Consider the following 12,319-nt stretch of genomic DNA (forward strand, 5'->3'; position numbering starts at 1 on the left):
GAGAGGAGGGCGGGGCGCGCAGGGGAGATGGGCCGGGGGACTTACTTCCGAGTAAGCCCAGCCGCACTCTTCCGGCAAGCCTGCGCGGGGGTGGGAAGGGAAGAGGCGGCGCGGGGCACGATGCTCCTTCCTGCAGCAGCTGCTGCTGCAAAAGCCCATGTAGCTTTATGGGCGTAGCCAGGATTTCGGTAAGGGGGGGCAGACTTTATGTTAGGGGGAGCAGACCCTCACGTGGTTAAGTGTTTGGTATTGATTTAATTGATTTGGAGGGAGCTGCCCATGGGCGTGGCCAGGATTTTGTGGGGGGGGGCAGGCTTTTGTTGGGGGGAAGGAACCTCAGATTTACAGTGGTGCCTCGCAAGACGAAATTAATTCGTTCCGCAAGTTTTTCCTTCTTGCGAGTTTTTCGTCTTGCGAAGCACCGTTTCCCATAGAAATGCATTGAAAATCAATTAATGCGTTCCTATGGAAACCGCTTGCCAGGCTGGCGGTGCGGAGAAGGGCTTTTCTCCCCACCGCAAGCCTTCAGGAAGGTACGGGAACAGAGGGGAAGGGGCGCAGCGCTTCTCTGTTCCCGGGGCTTGCGGTGGGAGGAGGGTTTTTCCTCCCCACTGCCAACATTCACAACAGCATTCTGAATGTTGGCGGTGAGAAGGAAAACCCTCCTCCCACCGCAAGTCTTCAGGACAGCCATCCGAAGGCTGGCACAGGGAGAAGGTCTCTCCGCCCCACCGCCAGCCTTCGGAGGAGGTCCGAGGACAGTGGGGAAGACGCGCTGCGCTTCCCCGCTGTCCCGGAGATTTCCCTATGGGCTTTCGTCTTGCGAAGGAAGCCCATAGGGAAATTTGTTTTGCGAAGCGCCTCCAAAACGGAAAACCCTTTTGTCTAGCGGGTTTTCCGTCTTGCGAGGCGTTCGTCTTGCGGGGCACCACTGTATATTGATTTTTACTGATTAGGGGGGCAGCTGCCCCCCCCTCGGCTATGCCCATGTGCCATTTCTCCATCAGCGGAAGCTTTGGGACCAGGTCGCCTAACGTTGTCTGGCGCTCTGCGCTGGTGGTGGCAACCACAGGTTCACCTGTGCTGCGTCCGGACAGGGCTGGTGCACCCATAAGCAGAGCCATCTTACCCATAGGTGCTAGGGGTGCCGAGCACCAGGCCGAGAGCCCAGGGCCCGAGAGTTGAGTCTGGGGAAGAGCCCACCCGTCGGAGTGCTGGGCCTCATGTTTGGGGGCAGCCAAGCCAGCAAGACGCTGAGGCGGCCGGCCGGCTCCACCCTCCTGTGTGCCCGGGACTGGGCAACGGGGGGGGGGGGCGCCAGGAGGATCTTTGCACTCTGGTACTACCTATGCTTAAAACAGCCCTACCTATAAGGCCAGGTGAGGCCACCGCCAGGGGCAGCAGAAGCAGGTCTCTGTCCCCCCCCCTCATGTTCCAGATGTAGACCTTAGGTCACCCCATCTTCCCTGGAGGCATAGGCACCAACTCTGGGCTGAGCCCCCCCCCCCCCCAGTCTTGAGGGGCTTGGCCTCATCAGGTGGTGGGGTCCTGTTGGGCTGTGCGGGGCCTCCCTGCAGCTGTGGTGGGCCTCACAGCCTCCTCCCACTGCGTGCATGCGCATCATGCTTGCGATGTCACACATGGATGCCGCCCCCTTCCAAAGCTTGGCAGAACCAGGCACCTGCGCCTGGCAGGGAAGCGGAACTGCCGTTTTGTGGTTCACTTCAGGTGCCATTATGTCTTGGGCTGGTTCTGTGTGCCACATTTTATGAAGAAAAGGGAGCATGTCCGGAGTATGCTATGGGGTCTCAGAACCAAGATGAGAAACGGTTGAAAGAGTCAGGTATGATTAGCTGGAAGAGGAGAAGATGAAGAGACGACTTAGTAGGTTTTCAAATATTTGAACGGTTGTTGCAAATAAGATGGGGTGGGTTTGTTCATTTAAAGCACCTAGGAATTGTAGTTCACCTATCACAGAGCACCCTTAACAAACTACAGTTCCCAGGATTCTTTGGGGGCAAGCAGTGTGGAGACAGCCCGAGGAAGCTGGACTACTGCAGTATGGGGTCCATGGGGACTGTCCATGGGGTGGCACTGTGCATCAGTCAGGTTCCTCCTCCTTAGTCTCAGTGTCCGCATGGGCACCAGCAACTGCTGCTTCCGGCTTCTAAAACCACATGATTCTCCATGTGAGGGCAAGTAGTCCTTCAGCTATTCTGCTCTTAGGCAAGTTGAACAGAAATTTTACAGGGCTTCTGCACTTTGGAGGTATCAGTGGGCTCTTAATGCAGTTGCAGCCCCATTAAAAAAACTGGGGAACTCCAGATGTTTTTCAGGAGGCATTCAAGCACATGCCAGACGTCTAAGCATGTGCAGTTAAAGTGGTTGAACATGCACAGCAAATTCACTTTTTAAAAGAAAATGAAAAAAGGATGGGCAAATGCACTGAAAAGTGTGGGATGAACATATGATTAGTGGGAAGATGTATAAACACCACAGATATAGATCAAGAGGAATACCCGTTGTCGTGTATGGCAGGACAAATACTCAGTAAATACCAGATATAGTCTAACCAGCATGTAAGCTTCCTGATAGCAAACCGGGAGGCATGATCACTAAACGGGTTTCTCTGGAGGAACTCTACCACAGGGGCATGGCCTTGGATCAGTAGTGTAGGGGCAAATTCAGATGTACATTGTTCCTTCACACTCACAGGACAAATCCTGCACAGCCACACACCCTTCTAAGATTATCCAACCTTCTAAAAGCATACAATAATCTTATAATTAGACAATAATAATTAGCAATGCATTGCAAAGTTCAGTGCAGATGTCCACGTGCTACTTTTAAACCAAATCTGCTATTTCCTGCAGTGATGATTGGGCAAATGATTCTTTCGGAGTGATTTAAGTTGTGTTTTCCTTGGCGCTTCTCCTGAAGCTAACGTACCTTGTGTTTTCAGTTTCTTTAATACTTTGCTTTGGAGCATACAGAAGGACTTCTCGGTGTCCTTCCTGCACGTCTTCTCCAAAGTGACCCTAGGAGTCAGTCCTTTGTGGCTGACTCACTTCCTTTCATCGTCATTGACTCCAATCAGCAGAAAGGGAGAGAGGGCTTCTCATTCAGTGGTTAAAAAGCTCTCCTTTCATGCTGGACTGGTGGCTCTAGGATGCTTGAAATGGGGCCCCTGCTACAGAAATAGAAATGGGACTTTAAGCCCATCCCGCAACCCTGTGGCACTACACCTCAGACTAAGATTATATGTCAAAGGAACAAGCCCATACATCATCAGACACTCTGTTCTAGAGGCAACTTCCCAAAGGTCCATTTGAACCACATTTGCTTTGCTCATCGCTTTAAGACATACACTGCTTTCCATCTCTGCTCAGGGTCTGGAAAATATTACATGTTCTTTTTTGGCAGTGATGAAATAAACAACAATTCACTCTGGACTTGGTAGCTGCTTCATTTTGTTGCAAAGCAATTATGGAGGCTAATGGATTCCTTGCAGGGTTTGCACTCTTAGCACAGACACGCAAGTGTTTGAGGTTTATCCTCTTGTCTGTTTGACCTCATAAGAAAAAATCCTACCAGATTTCATCATGTTTAATTATTAAAGTAACCCTTTGGGATGCCAGTTAGGATTTTGGACATGACTTTGGGTAAGTGCTTCTCTTGGTGTTAATTAGAAAAGTTGACTCTGCCAAATAACTTCCAGCACAAATAGCTACTATTGTCTAACAGCCTGCACATGGGATTGATACTTATACACTGAAGACAACTTACTTTTCCATCTTTTGCAGGTTAGGTCAGAATGAGGCCCCACTGAATTCTTTCCTCCCTGGAAAGGGTGCATAGAACGGCAACCTTACAGAGCTGCCCTGCTCCTTTCTTCCCAAGCACATTGTCATTTGGGTTGAGTCTCTTTTCCACCTGTTAAATTTTAGAGGGTCTGTTTCTGTTTGCATTGGGGCAGGAAGCGTTGCAGCACCTGTGGCTTTGCTAAAGAGGTACGAAGCTCCCTTCCTTTTTTTATTCAGAAACTTTGTACTTGTCTTATTATGTAAGATGACTTTTCTGTGTGGTATCTGAAGAAGTGTGCATGCACACGAAAGCTTATACCCAGAAGCAACTTAGTTGGTCTCTAAGGTGCTACTGGACAATCTTTTATTTATTTCGACTATGTAGTATGGTTACTGGCCAACCCAATCTCTGCTGAGCAGTGCGTGAGATGCCAAGGGTATTGGCACTTAACTAGGGTTTAATCCGTGGGTAGGCAAACTAAGGCCCGGAGGCCGGATCAGGCCCAATTGCCTTCTAAATCCGGCCCGCGGACGGTTGGGGAATCAGCGTGTTTTTACATTAGTAGAATCTGTCATTTTATTTAAAACGCACCTTTGGGTTATTTGTGGGGAACAGGGATTTGTTCATTTTCTTTTTTTCCAAAATACAGTCCGGCCCCTGCTGACCCCTTTAATCTTCAGAAGATTAAGGCACAATAGAGGCTATAGTGTCTTTATGAAACATGGTGTATTTACACATATTTACAACCTGAAGCCTTCAGTGAAGGGGCGTGCAGAACATTCCAGCTAAAGAGTGTTTCTTGTTGCTTCTCCTATAACTACAGCCAGCTGGAAGCAGAAGCCAACCATGCTCCCAGTCTCTCTTGAGTATGGCCTCTCCCAGCCAACCCACATGGAGTTCTCCCCTACTGCTTGCCAAATGCAAATCCCGCTTCCGTTTACATCATTGCTTTCTGTGAGCCTGGAAACCTCCTCCTCCTGTCTCTGCCTGCTAAAAATTTCCGTTGTCAATTGCCCAAATACTTCCCTTAATACTCCGAATATTACTCCTAATATTTCCCTTAATACTCCAAATATTAGTTACATTATAACATCTACTAATTTAATAATTTAGGGGGATTCCCCCCACCAAAGCTCATAATAGTATGCTACAGGAAGGAAGGCATCCTCATGTCTTGTGGAGAAGGTTGCTTGCTCTTAGAATAAATGGCAAAATAGTGATATACCTAGGAAGCTGCTTTAGCGAGTCAGACCATTGGTCAGTTTAGCTCAGTATTGTCTATAGTGACTGGCTTTCTATCTCTGGGATTTCAGATGGTCTTTCTTTCCCTTCCCTACCTGGATATTAAAATGGTTTTTTCCCCATGCAGTGCAGGTGCTCTACTACTGAGCTATGGCCCTTCCTCTAAACCTGGGAATTACGGGTTTTTGGCTATGTGTAAAAGGAGATTGGAATGCTCTCCCTTTAGAAATGTTGCTTAATGAAGTATATCCTTACTTGTTAGAGAAACAAGGACGTGAAAATGGAGGGAGACATGGAAACAAGATGGAATAGCAGGCCCCTAAAAGTTCTGAAGAAACGTCCATACTCGGGAGGAACAAGGCACCCTGCGCAGGTTGGTAGGATGTCAAGGTAACAGCGACTTGCCTTCCTTTGTGACATCTCTTGCTGCTGTCTTAAAATCCACTATCCCAGGGGTGTCTAGGGTGGGAGTCTGAGTATGTGTCAGAGAGGAGAGAGCAGAGGAGGCTTTTGTTTATTTTATTTATCTTGGTGCTTATAATCTGTTTAGATCTTGGTTTACTTTGTTACTTATACCTTGTTTGTTCATGTTTTTGTCCTTTCTTTTAGATAGATATTTAGAGATGAGGTCATGTTACTAAGGTATGTATTTTAGATTAGAGTCTTGCAAGTAGTTGGGGGGGGGGACGACTCCCACTTTGTCAAACTGCTGGAAAACAGAAAGGAAAGGAAGAGTGTGGTCACTGCTTCCCTGGAGGTAGACCGTGCATTGCCAAAGTGCTTGTGCGCTGCAGGGTCTCATGGAACTGGCAGATCATGCAGGAGGTTTCTGCATAGTGAAGTGTCTGAGGAGGAGCATAAAGATTGAGAAGGCATTCCTGGGGGAGTGAGAATATGGAGAGGTTTGATCAGGTTGATACAGTAATGCTAAAAATCCGTAATCTGTTCTCTCTCCCTCCTTTCCACATCCTCTCCTGAATCTACAGATCCATCTCTATGAAAATGATCTTCGCCATCAGGATCACCAAGAAATCTTTAAATTGATGCTGAGGGGCTTCCTTTCAGAGGCCCCAACCATCAAGACATTACCATGCATGTTGAAGTGAATGTGTTGATGGCGTGACATTATGTCTCATTTCAGCAGAGCGGCTCACCCCTCCAACCCGTGTTTTGTCAGCAGAATCACCCACTGTTCACCTCTTGGGTCCTTCCACTGCCGGCAGGCAAGCTGAAAACCCTGGAGACTTCGGGACAAGCATGCTTTGTGACGGGTTGTGGTCTGTGCTCCTGTTTTCTCGAGACAGACGAAGTTGCAAGATGAGAGAAAAAGGGGGAGCAACTGAAGGCGAAGTTGCCCCGACGCCCAAGTGGAGATCTTGGGAGGCAAAAGTTCCAGGCGGCGCAGAAAGGGGTTTCCCCTCCTCAAATTTGAACAAAACTGAGAACTGAACAAAGAGTAGAGGGGAGAACCTCAGCGCTCTGAATGAAAAGCACTCTCACTTGCCAACGCCTTGAAACCCGTGCGAACAGCACTGGTCTACTCTGCAAAAATAGGGAATTGAAAATCAACCAGCTGCATCCCAGTAACAAGCAGAAAGCAAGGAGCAAAGAGGTACGTGAAGGGGATGGCAGCAACCACGAAATAACAACGAAAAGCGTGAGGGAAGGATTAAGGGGGTCTACCTCAATGCAGTTGTTAAACTGTAAAACTACGTTGTGAAAATGCCAAAGATGCTTATGCACTACTGCAGGGGTCGGCAACGTGCGGCCCATGGGCCGGATGCAGCCCACGAAGACCTTTTTACCGGCCCAAGAGCCTCCCCCAAAACGAGCCGCCCACCTGGCGAGTTCCCCTGCACGCTGCGCTAAACCGGTGCGGCACGGGGACTCACCGAATGGTGCCAGAAATCACGTCTGTTGCATGTGCAGATACCAGAAATCGCGTCTGCACAGAAGCAGACATTGCACTGTGCCAGTCTGGCCCACGGACAATCTCCGTGGGAGTGATCCAGCCCATGGCCGGTAAACCTTGTTGACCCCTTCACAACAGGGTCTCATGGAACTGGCAGATCATGCAGGAGGTTTCTGCATATGAAGTGTCTGAGGAGGAGCATAAAGATTGAGAAGGCATTCCTGGGGGAGTGAGAATATGGAGAGGTTTGATCAGGTTGATACAGTAATGCTAAAAATCCATAATCTGTTCTCTCTCCCTCCTTTCCACATCCTCTCCTGAATCTACAGATCCATCTCTATGAAAATGACCTTCGCCATCAGGATCACCAAGAAATATTTAAGTTGATTCTGAGGGGCTTCCTTTCAGAGGCCCCAACCATGAAGACATTACCATGCATGTTGAGGTGAATGTGTTGATGGTGTGATGTTACGTCTCATTTCAGCAGAGCCGGCAGGGAGGCTCACCCATCGTTCAGTCCTTGGGTCCTTCCACTGCCGGCAGGCAAAGCTGAACACGCTGGAACAGCACTAGCCCACATATCTGGCAAGGGATCTCTCTCTCCTGGTGTGCAAGAGGGATGGTGGCCTTGATGCTGAGGGGCTTTTCCCTCCTATAGAGCTGAGCCTTTGCATGACAACAAGCTGAGGAGAGGAGGGGCCGGGCTGTCAGCAGCCTCCAATATCTGCTGGCATGTGCAGGGAAGTTTCCCAACCTGATCTTATGCATCTCACCTTCATTCCCTTATTTCAAATAGTTTGAGGACAAATGACACCAGAGGTGGGTGTAGCATGGTCTCCCCGTGGGGCCATGATGGTTCTGGTGGCATTTTTTGCCCTCCCTCTTGGACAACTCCCATCATCCCTGACCACTGGTCCTGTTAGCTAGGGATGATGGATGTTGTAGTCCCAAAACATCTGGAGGGCCAATTTTGCCTATGCCTGCCATAGAGTTTCCTTTGAGGTAAAGGAGTGGAGCTGAACATCTGGATCTCACTTAGTTCTGCTTTGGATTTCTCTTGTACCAACTCTCTGGGTAGGGATGTACGTGTCCAAAAACAAAGGACCTGGTTTTCTTGTCTCAGCAGTTGGTATCCATTAAAGATACCTTCTTTCCAGAACTGGCCTGGCTGTGCCCCTGAAACAGAAGCGAAGATCCCCATGTGGAATTCAGAATGAACTGACAGGCCTCACTTTCCACACTAAAGCCATCACCTGTAGCTTAACTGGGACCTGAGGACAGCCTGCTTCACAGCTGTAACATGGAGTCTTGAAATCATGATATTCTTGTAAAGAAGCTGGTAAAATGCGGTCTTGACTATGCTACCACTCAGTGGATTTGTAACTGGCTGACTGACCGAACCCAAAGGGTGCTCATCAATGGTTCCTCTTCATCCTGGAGAAGAGTGACTAGTGGGGTGCCACAGGGTTCTGTCTTGGGCCCGGTCTTATTCAACATCTTTATCAATGACTTGGATGATGGACTCAAGGGCATCCTGATCAAATTTGCAGATGACACCAAACTGGGAGGGGTGGCTAACACCCCAGAGGACAGGATGACACTTCAAAACGACCTTGACAGATTAGAGAACTGGGCAAAAACAAACAAGATGAATTTTAACAGGGAGAAATGTAAAGTATTACACTTGGGCAAAAAAAATGAGAGGCACAAATACAAGATGGGTGACACCTGGCTTGAGAGCAGTACATGTGAAAAGGATCTAGGAGTCTTGGTTGACCACAAACTTGACATGAGCCAACAGTGTGACGCGGCAGCTAAAAAAGCCAATGCAATTCTGGGCTGCATCAATAGGAGTATAGCATCTAGATCAAGGGAAGTAATAGTGCCACTGTATTCTGCTCTGGTCAGACCACACCTGGAGTACTGTGTCCAGTTCTGGGCACCACAATTCAAGAAGGACACTGACAAACTGGAACGTGTCCAGAGGAGGGCAACCAAAATGGTCAAAGGCCTGGAAACGATGCCTTATGAGGAACGGCTAAGGGAGCTGGGCATGTTTAGCCTGGAGAAGAGGAGGTTAAGGGGTGATATGATAGCCATGTTCAAATATATAAAAGGATGTCACATAGAGGAGGGAGAAAGGTTGTTTTCTGCTGCTCCAGAGAAGCGGACACGGAGCAATGGATCCAAACTACAAGAAAGAAGATTCCACCTAAACATTAGGAAGAACTTCCTGACAGTAAGAGCTGTTCGACAGTGGAATTTGCTGCCAAGGAGTGTGGTGGAGTCTCCTACTTTGGAGGTCTTTAAGCAGAGGCTTGACAACCATATGTCAGGAGTGCTCTGATGGTGTTTCCTGCTTGGCAGGGGGTTGGACTCGATGGCCCTTGTGGTCTCTTCCAACTCTATGATTCTATGATTCTATTCTATGATCCCAGTCTTTCGCCATGGCCAAAAAGCAGGAAGGGGATGGAGAGGCAGTTGCCAGCTGCTGTGTTGATGTACAGGTTTTTGTATGAAAATACAATGAACTCAGTTCTGGTGTTGCAAATAATTCATTGGGCTGAGCAGGTGCTTAGAGGCACTCTGTTCTTATAGCTGTCTGTGTATGTCTGCTCCCACTCTGCGCGTCAGTTTTGCACCTGGTTTCGGTTGGAACGTGGGGGGAGTTACAGTAAAATGCAAAGCCAAGGCTGAAGTCTGCCCATCCCTGTTAGGAGGAATAAACTGTTTCAAGTGTTATAAATAGCAATATGCTGTTTGACTCATCTGCTTTTGTGTGCCTGTATAATTAGTGGTGCAGACACTCTGAGGGTCTGAGCTTGGGAAGCCTAAAGGAATAGAACGTCGTGAGGAGCAACTGGATGAGGGGAAAAATTGAATACCACAAATTGACTTGCAATAACAAGCCTCTGAAGAGTGGGAGAGGCAAAGCCCAGGGTGAGCAGGCAGATTTCTCCTTTTTCCAGTCTTTGAGTCCTCATTAAAAGTAATCAGCATTTAAGTGCAAATTTCTCCTCATATCCACATTTTTGCAAACCAATTCCCCCTCATGCATGCACATTTGTGGGCATTGCTGGGCCTTGCAACGGCAGCAGGTCTGACAGGGCCTCCCGGCAGCAGGTCTTGCCAGGCTGCATGTTCAGTTTGGGTTTTTTTGAATGGGGCTATACATTTAAACAAAGTAAACAAACAAGCCACACCCCGCCAGCAGTTGCTTCTGAGCAATTCCAAATAAAATGAACGGGAGCCGTGCAAAAGCCCAGTCACATGCCTTGGGGGTGGGGACTTCATTTCTTTCTTTGTGGTTCTGCTAATGGAGGCTGATCTGGCGATTACTTAAGAGAAGTGGCTCAGGTTAATGGGAAGGAAAGTATTGGCTGGGGAAGAAGAGATTGATGAGAAAGGCAAGATTAATTCTTGCTGCGCAGTCTGGGGTCAGCAGGATAGCGAAGATATAGTGCATGGAAAATTGAGCGCTGGTCTTTCCATTACTGATATTAAAAGGTTCCAGGCAAGCGTTAGACATGAATCTGGAAATAATCTGCTGTTTTGCACAGGGAAGTGCAGTTGTGTGTGGACCTCTCAGGTCTCTGCTTGAGGCTTCTGCGTTCATTCCTCCCCCTCCTTTCTACCACAGGTGCCCAAATTAGGAGGGGGAGGAATCATTCCATTTTGGTTTCTCATTAAGTTCAGTTCTCCACAAAAGCTTGAGATTTTTTAAAAAGTCCTCATGAAGATTTGTCAGCATTTTTGTGCATGTTTCTTCCAATATACATATTTTGGTGTGCTATTTTGCCCAATATACAAATTTTTGCAAGCGATGTCCCAATCATATAATTCATTTTTGTTACGCAGAGTTGGCAAAGTTAACAGATAAACTTCGTAAAAAAGACAATAGTGATTTTGAAAAATAATGGGAACCTTTTACATCATGTTTGCAGAAGCAATACAATATACAAATTTTGGCAGGATTTTAATAAACATTTGCAACTTTATTTATGAAAAACAAGAAACATAACAGTACGACAACATAGAAGTATATACAAACAGCAGAATGTAATATGAGATGCAATAAATCAGGGATGGAAGTTGAGGGAAGTAAGCAGGAAAGGGGGAAATTGAAATTTGAATGTAATGTAATGATTATAGATATTGTTATAAGAGAAAAAAAAATCTAATAAAAATGAATTCATTTTTGTAAGTTTTTTAAAAAACTAATATACGCATTTATGCACACTTTCTTCTGGTATGTGTATCTTTCCACATACTATTTGGTTGACAAACGGGCTGACCTTGGACCAGTCACCATCTCTCAACCTGTCTCACAGGTTTGTTGCAAGGATAAAAAAGGGTGGGCAATGTATTCTTTGGAGGGAAGGCAGGGGAAAAAAGAAGGCAGTAAAATAAATTGTGAACAAAAGGAGGTATGTAATACACAAATCTTGAATTCTACTATAAGTGAATGCTTAAAATACATAAAAGATATGCTAAAACAGATTTCACAGCAGGAAATACAGACAATGATGGACTTTGAATAGCTTTTTAAAAAAACACCACTACCAAGGATCATTGCAGATACATGTATATGATATACACCACTGAACACTGCTGAAAGCTCCTTTCAGTTATTGCTCAGAGAGCACAGCAAAAGGAATGTATGCACTGCAGGGAATGATGGTTTTATAGCAAGCAGCTCCAAGCAGCCCTTTGTAAATCTGTCATCTGTGCTGAATCGGGGAGGACTGCACTCACTCATCATGGGAAGATGTCAAAAGTCACTGAGTGAGCAGCACACATTCCATCCAGCTGGCCCTGCGCTTCTTGTTCTGTGTGGCAAGGACCAAATGCAAATAACTTTGACTATTGTGGCTCCAAATAAGCCAGAAGTTCAGCACTGTGCTGCTCTAGCAATTTGCATACTTCCTTCAATTGTGCGGGGCATAGTGGCAAAGCTGATGGCGGGGGAACGATCTGACTCATGCATACCTACAACTAATATAAGCGGTGCGCCTGACGCAGTAGAAATTCAAGCATGGAAAATGGCAAGGTTATCAGAAGCCTTTGCGGCCTGCTTGTCTCCTCTTTGGTTTCTACTAGGGCTGAGCAATTAATAATTTTGAATGATGGTGCTGGAGGAGACTCTTGAGAGTCCCATGGACTGCAAGAAGATCAAACATGTCCATTCTTAAGGAAATCAGCCCTGAGTGCTCACTGGAAGGACAGATCCTGAAGCTGAGGCTCCAGTACTTTGGCCACCTCATGAGAAGAGAAGGCTCCCTGGAAAAGACCCTGATGTTGGGAAAGATGGAGGGCACAAGGAGAAGGGGACGACAGAGGACAAGATGGTTGGACAGCTAC

At 47.1% G+C, this 12,319-nt stretch overlaps 1 long non-coding RNA gene across 3 annotated transcripts; it reads left to right on the forward strand.

The window, feature by feature from the left end:
- Window positions 1-40: 40 nt before the first annotated feature.
- LOC309519602 lies at window positions 41-11,151 on the forward strand. 3 transcript variants are annotated; one of them, XR_014213861.1, is made up of 5 exons: window positions 41-188; window positions 3,804-4,010; window positions 5,309-5,419; window positions 6,033-8,032; window positions 9,434-11,151. It is a non-coding gene; the product is annotated as an uncharacterized lncRNA (long non-coding RNA). The 3 variants fall into 3 exon arrangements; XR_014213863.1 differs by lacking the exon at window positions 3,804-4,010 and having other exon boundaries at window positions 6,033-6,658; window positions 7,288-8,032; XR_014213862.1 differs by lacking the exon at window positions 3,804-4,010.
- Window positions 11,152-12,319: the final 1,168 nt, after the last annotated feature.

This window comes from Podarcis vaucheri (assembly GCF_965113315.1).
Source record: "Podarcis vaucheri genome assembly, chromosome: 15".
NCBI classification, from domain to species: domain Eukaryota; kingdom Metazoa; phylum Chordata; class Lepidosauria; order Squamata; family Lacertidae; genus Podarcis; species Podarcis vaucheri.